Raw genomic sequence first — 7,949 nt, 5'->3', positions numbered from 1 at the left:
TTTTTTTTTGAGTTCATTAAACTGCCTATCTGAGTCTTCTTGCATCCTGTTGAGATTTTCAGAACTTCAGTCTTGAATTCGCTGTCATTTAAATCACATATTTCTATATCTTTAAGTTCATTTTCTGGATATTTTTAATTTTCTTTCTGAGATGCTTTGTTACTTTGGTTATTCATGATATTTGATGGATTATTTCTCTACCTAGGTATTTACGAGAATGAACTCTGCTTTAAAAAAAAATTATTAACAGTGATGCCCATTTAGCAGGTTAATAAGAAAAGATTTTTCTTTTGTTTTCCATTACATGATGTATAAGCCTCCTGCACTGACAAGGCCTCCCAGATCTCTGCTGTGTGTCAAAAAAATGTCCTTTATTTCCTGGAGAGGTGTGTGTTTCCTCTGTAACCAGATCCACTTGCTCTCAGGGCTCCACCCCTGTGGAAGAATTTGGTGGGCGATGTTTTGAGCCCTGAAGTCCCAGTGCTGCCCCAGTAGCCAGATGCAGTATTGTGCTGCCCAAGGTGTCTCAAGTGCCTCTGCCAGGATTTGCCTTGATGGGTGTGGGTGGAGTGGATTGGGAGAGGCCACCAATGTGCCTGTGGCTCTGTTTTCTTCTCAGTAATGGTGACCGCCAGGCCTCAGCAGCTTTGCTTTTGTATCTCCACTCATCAGTGGGACCACCCACAGGGTGCATCTGCCACTCAGAAGCTGTCTCATCATTTTCCAGGGTTTCAGACTCCCTGCTCTGTAGCCTGACACTCAGCTGCTACAATTTCCCCTGGGGCCTCCTGCTAGCTCTGGGTGGGTGAGGGGAGACAGCCAGACTCTATGACTCTGCTTTCTGCCTCACAATGCTGGGTGATAGAACACAGCTGTCACACCTCTGTATTCTGTCTCTGCCATGATCACGGCATTCCACCATAGTATATGCTCATCACTCACGAATGCTCAGAGATACAGAGAGTGCACACTGCAACATGATTGCCCCCATCTCTCTGAGTCCCCCAGGGAGCTCCAGGCTGCTGCATCCTCAGCACCAGTCTCTGCTCCTCTCCCTTTTTTCCTCCCTTGCTTGCCTGATTAGCCCACTTTCAGGTGCTTTGGTGCACAGGTCTCTCGGAAGAGTTTGTGTGTTAGGCTGGGAATTTTTTGTTGGATTATAGCTATTCAGCTTGTTGTAGTCTCAAGGGGAGAAATCAAGGAGACCGCTGTCACTGCCATGCTTCTCATGTCACTCCTGTGGGCCCTTTTCAGTCTACAATTGTATGCTCTTGGTAAACTAACAGCAATTTTCTTATATTTTTAGTAAATTACTACTCTGCATTTTCCTCTTGCATTTAAAAATTATGTTATTAGATATTTATGCCTGAACATAATCTCTAATTATTTTTTTCCTTTCTATTTTCCATTTATCTTTTTATGTTATTTCCTGTGTGGCATCCTCAAATTTACCTCTGAACACTTCTATTGATTTTATTTTTCTTAATTTTTCTATCATATATGTAATATCCAAGAAATATTTTAGTTTTCTCACATTGCTTTTAATATTTTCATATTCTCTCTGCTTATTTTATAATTTTAAAGCATTCTTCAATTTTTATAGTTTTTTTTCTACATGTCTATTTACTGTTTTAGATTTTATCATTTTTTCAAGTTCATACTTTCCTCAAATACCCGGTTTTCTTTGGCTGCTAGTTTGGACTTAAGACACAGACAAAATGTTAATTAGCATTTCCATAAATGTGGGTAGGTCTTGTCAACAGGTATGCATTACTGTAGAGTGATTGGATATAGTCCTAGCTGTTTCTCTAGGAGGTCCCCAATTGTCTATATCTTGACATCTTTTCCATTGGGACATCTCTTGACACAGAGAGAAACTTTCTGGTTTCTCGCTTGAAGGTAGGGATTATGGATATAAATCTGAGTACTGAGTTCTGAGCATCAAGTGGGAAAGGAGACCGGTGGTTTCATCATTCAATATTACTTATATCATTCTCTCATTTTCAGTTCAGTTCCTCTACCTTCCCCTCAAGTATGCTCAGTTTCCTGCCTCAAGATGCTATCTGGGTCAACGTTTTCAAAGAAGTAGTAACCTCCCGTCTTCTGTTGATGTGGGTGAATTTGGAAAAGGAGACTGAGATTAAGCTGATTGTAACATACACTTCAAACAGTCATCTTTTCAACCTTATCCATTCATGCTTATATTTCAAAGGTTACAAGTTTCCTCAAATTCCTGAGAATTCTTTGGTGAAAATTAGCTTTATTTTTGCTGTCTTCTTAGTTTCTCATGCTGTCTCTTAATCAAATGGAGAATTATTTCTTACTTTTTTGTTCTCCCTTGGTAACTTTTTGGCTCCCAAGTCTTTGTTGATACTTTATTATGTTTCCTATTTTTTCACGCTCTTTGTCTTCATGTCCTTTTGCATCTTTGTCATGTTTGTTCATATCTCATTGAGTTTAGGGAAAGCTTTTAATCATGTATGTTCAATTGGACATGTTTAAAGCAAAATTGAGTTTACAGTGTTTTCAACCTTTTAGTCATAGTCACATTTGATGCTGAGATGCACTTTTTCTTATTTTGTTTTCTGTGGAAGATAAAGTATATGATGGGAAAATCTAAACTTTTTGCACTATGGTAATATCCCATTTGGGTGAATTTTGAAATGCTCATTCTGTTCATTACTGCATTTTTTATTCACTGAAAGGCAGTGGTGTAGAGAAAATCAAATTATAGATAATCTGAATACAATTCACATTTAACTTGGATTCAGTTATGCAGTATTGCTGTGGGTTTGTGTGGAATGACAATTCACAAACATGATTAAACCTCATACTAGCCCTCCAGTCTGCATTCCTTTGTCCATTTTCATGGAGTGTCTCAAAATTTTCTAGCATTAGAGAATATTCTGCATTTGAAATTGAAATTAAAAGAATGCCACAAGTCTGCCTTCCAGCCATATGATTGTAGGAAGTCTCCTTCCTATCCATTAGTTTACTCACCCTTAGTAATTCTAAGACACACAGAGTTCTAACAAACCTATCTTGTTTGTTGCTTGTCACATCTTTTTCCAGTCTGCTGCCCAAGCTTCACTGTTGGTCATATTTTTCACTTCTTGTAGATGTATCTCTAGACTGCTGTATTTTCTCCCCAAAATGCTTTCCTCCAATAATGGATATAAGCTCTACTTCCTTTCTTTACATTACAGCTGACACCAGGCTATAGTGTTTGCTGAACATTCAAAAATAATTGAAAGTAATAGCAACAAAGGGTAAGAACACTCAGTGTGATATATGACAATTTTGCTAAAGTCATTCAGCCATACACCATCACTAAAGGCTCTCTTTTTTGTCTTCAGTTCAGTACTCTATTGCTGATTGGGGTTAAAGACTAGATTAAGACCTCATGGACAAAGTGTCTCAAGATTTCTAGAGCTCATCAAAACGTGAAAGGAACTTCCCCAGGACAAAGAAAGGATTTTTGTAGTTGAACTACTGGGTTGCTTCTCTTGACATTTCTCCTTTCCCAACTTAAATGTCATGATATGTGGGTAGCTAAGTGTTGTGGTGGGAAGAACTGGAAATTGGAACAGAATTTTGAAATGCTCTAGGGAGAAGGATGTTTTGTTGCTGTTGTTGTTTGCTTAATTGTTTTGACCTATGGAAATCTTAAGAAGGTATTTCTACTGTGTTGTAGCTCTTCTTTATGGATGATTGACCAGAAGCCTACAAAATCCAAAGATCTTGCAAGCTAAATCTGTCTGTGGCTTGTTTGAAAATTTTCTACGGAAAGCTGAATAGCACTAACTATCGAAAAAGATACTGGTACTGGTAGCTTGTATGAAAAATGTAAGCCTCTTAAAATCAAATATTGGTATGTGAGGATGCTCATTAGATAATTGTCACTCAGAACTAGGAAAGTTTCAAGTAAAATTTAGAAGAGATACAAAATAAAACTAGGGGTAAGGTGCTCACATATTAAAGAATAACTGTTTACCTTCTGCTTGTATGTTGATCTTGTTTATGAGTCATCAAGAAAGAGCTCATTCAGCTCCTTTTAAAAAATATGGCTTCAGAAATTATTCAGCATATTTTATTCACCAAATATTGTGTAGCTTAATATCAGATTTAATTCCTTCAAGAATTCTATGTATAATTCTGTCATACATTTTGTAGAATTAAGATGTGCACAATTAAATCATAGGGTCTCTGATGTCACTCTCACTGGTTAATGCTACTCTAATTCTATCATTGTCCAGTAATAGTGGTAGACAAAATGAAAAGATACTCATATTAGCTATGGTTGTGCTACTGTGTAGATAACAAAAACAATTTTATATAAACATTTTTCTAAAATATACAAATAATAGAGAGTGGATCAGCATTGTCATAATGAAATAAAAATAAATGCAAATACAACATTGCGATTCATCTTGTTTCATTTTTTTTCAAAATTTACAAGATCAAAATATAACATGTTAGTTTCCATATAGATTACTTTCTCCTTTTCTTTCTCCATTCTGTTGGGTTTTCTTTTTTTCTATTTTACTCTATTTAATTAAAACATTTTTCTTCCAGGCATTTTGAGTCTTATCCTTTGTTTCATATTATGATTAGAATCCTTTACTACTTTTGCATTCTTGTTATGCCTGTATTTTAAGGAGCTAGCATTAACTTGTAGATTAGGCATGGACCTGAAGCTCCAGTGTATTTCCCTAAAGTTGGGAATTTATGCTAACTAGAACCAAAGGAGTCTCATAAGTAATTTTCTCTACCAAAAAGATAAATGAAGGGCTGATAGAGGACATTGTGTTACTTCCCTAATGTTGAGTAAAGCTAAAGTCTATTTTAATGCAATAAACTGAGTTTGCAAAACCACAGTATTTGATCTTAGAAGCAACTACTCTATCATTTTGATGCTTTTCCTGTCTCTGTTTGCAGCTTTTAGCATTATTCTTCCTACTTAAAGGTCTGCTTAAATCTTTCACGCACACACAAGTAGTCAGAACATTCTTATACGAAAGACTTTTATTCCTTCACACTTCCAATATCCCAACCCCATATTTTGTCTTTGATATTTTGCAAATGTGTTCAAAGATTTATGAACAATCTGCACATGGTAGTTTTTCTCTGTACATTTGAATTCTGAGTCAGAACCCTGCATGGACTAGCTCATGCAAATAGAAGTTGTCCTTGGCTGTAAGGAGAAATTGCCTGGTCAACTCATTTTGGTCCGTAGAAAAATGAACTCAAATTTCAGCTCTCCAATGTAATGCATGAAATGACTTTTTAAAATCGGTGCTTTATAGAGATAACTAAATGTTTGATTGAGGGGAACAAACCATACTGAACTAACTAAATCAACCACATCCTGTTTTATATCTTTTTGTTATGCATAAATATATACAGTTGTATTAGAATCATGGGAATGTATGAAATAGAAACCAGCTGAAAGCCGCTTGAGCTGTCTGTCCATTTCTCATTTCTCCAGGCATAACTGCTTTTGTTTCAGCATATCAATTCTCTCAGCTAAGTTCATAGAGGGGAAAAAGGGTCTTTCCTGTAGCTCCCATGTTTGTATGTTACATGTCCAGCAATGCACAAAGACTGCTTGCAGACTTAGCCCAATTTAAAATTTCACTGATTGACCCACCCTTTGTCAGGTATCTAGATGTGGTCTGATCTCTGGCCAAGGCAATAGCTACCCATCTGTGTGAATTAGAGAAAAATAAATTATGTGCTTGTTGGATGGCAGAATCTCTAAAGACTAAATAAATTTTAAAACTAGAAATAGGACATCGGCATGGTTATTGTGATAATTAACAATCTCTTTTTACTAGATGTTGATGAAATTCTTCACTAGAGCAGTTTCTCTTCCTAATTTCTCTATGCTTCTTTTATTTCCCTTGTTTACCTTATGTTTCTCATTAATACTTTTGCTTCTTTCACTGGCCATTGTCCTTTCCATGAGAGGTATCCCAACCGATATACAGAGGACCTAATTCAGAATGGCTTGAAAAACTAAGAAATTTATTATCTTACCTAATGGGATGAGCCAACACAAGGATAGGATTGTCAAATCAGAATCATCTACATCAAGTGTCTTACCCAGTGTCAGCATTATTAACAATTTCAAGGATGCAGGCAAAAAGGATCAGACAAATAAGATGGAAGTCTGAAACATACTGTGTCCTCCCCATGTCTTTATTTCTTGCAATTCTGGAAATGCACAATAAAAGAGATTTCGGTTAAGGTTCATACATTATCTTACAAACAAGGAGTGGTTAGGCTATGGCATATATCTATTTTAGACCCTGGCTTAATAATATTTTTATGGAAGCCATGCTTTGTAATTCCATAGATTGTGGGTTTATTTACTATAAACCTTATTTGAGAATATCCTGCTAAGAGCCTTATAGATATTAGGACTCTTCATCACAGCAAATATCATTAGTCTCTTTACATATAGGCCTATTTATCAGCATATTCAAAGGAAAATAGACCATGTCACCCTCCTTTCTTTGTCTAGAAGAATCCCCTCATTAAGAGAGGGAGTGATAGTAGTCTAGCTGTTTCAATTCTTCCCCCACAAATACGACCTAAGTTTTTCTTTCTTTCTAATCTCCACTCCCCCTCCATTACCTCCCTCCCCTCCTTTTAGTATTATTTTTCGTCTCTAGGCTTGTTTCCCATATTTACAAATGATTGCCACAAATATAAGCATAACAGGGTCACAAAACAGTCTACAGGCCAGAAATGCAAATATTATTTCAGAAGCACCCCCAGCAGATATGATATGTATATGACAAATGAAATACAAAAGAATATGTCCTTTCCCAAACTAATAATTAGTAAGGGGAAAGTAATTACCTCAATCAGAATGGACTAATAAAGATTCACCCTTGATGTTAAGGAGAGGCCTAGATTCTCCTTGAGAAGTCGATGATACCTGAACAAATTATGGTTCTTATTGAGGAAAATATGTTGGTGGAGGGTGGATGCAATTTCTGGGCAGCCTGCCAAGAATGTCTGCCATAGTCTTTTGAACTTCCTAGTACCTATAGATATAATAGTTGAACTTAGGTGTCAAATTATATCTGCAGTTGCTAAAAAGCACATTTTCGAAGTGGTTGCTAAGAGTTTGGAATTTTCCTTCTAAGTAGTAGAGTGACTATTTCTAATGTTACATTTTTGTTTTTATCATCTCTACTACAAGAAGTTATTTAGCACAGAAACTACATTTCTCATAGTTGGTGATTTAAAATTTAATTCAGGATCTTATAGAGTACTTTTAAAAATAGCTTTTGCATAAGACTGCTCTCTGTGGCAATAGTGGAAGAAGAGTTTATTTCTCTAATTCAGTGACTCTAATATTAGGATGCATAGAAATCACTACAATTGCTTGTTAAAGTGGCTTGTTAAAGTTCCTGGGCCCAACTTTAGGAACTTTGACAGTTTGGTTTAGGAATCTGCATGTTTAACAGGCATCCCTGGAGGTACTGGAGCATCCATGTTCTTTAGATTACTTTTGAGAAACACTATCAATATTCTTGGGATCAGGAAATCTTTCAGGCCTAAGTACTGCTTAAGAATACTAGCTCCTCTTACCCAAGAGCCCTCGCTTCTGACTGTTTATCTTCTACTACAAATATTATCTTTGAATACATCATTCCCTTGGTCATTCCCTATCAGTACGCTTATTGTAGAGGTACTTTTAAAATAACATACAGTGCATGTAGGGTTTAGAGAAATAGTCATCTTTGCATTATAACCAATTATTTTCCATGATTTTTTAACATGTTTCTGGGGTTTACTCTGTCCCTTTTATGCAGCCCACTTCTTGATTAAGAATATGGTGAAGAAATAGTTTCTAGCAAGCCATCAAATTTTAGGTCAAGTATACTTTTTTTTTAGACCATAACTAGATTCAAATGCAACCACCCATTCATGTA

The sequence above is a fragment of the Pteropus vampyrus genome, unplaced genomic scaffold (assembly GCF_000151845.1).
Source record: "Pteropus vampyrus isolate Shadow unplaced genomic scaffold, Pvam_2.0 Scaffold340, whole genome shotgun sequence".
In the NCBI taxonomy this organism is placed as follows: Eukaryota; Metazoa; Chordata; class Mammalia; order Chiroptera; family Pteropodidae; genus Pteropus; species Pteropus vampyrus.
The sequence above is the reverse complement of the archived record's forward strand: the minus strand, read 5'-3'. Positions refer to the sequence as shown.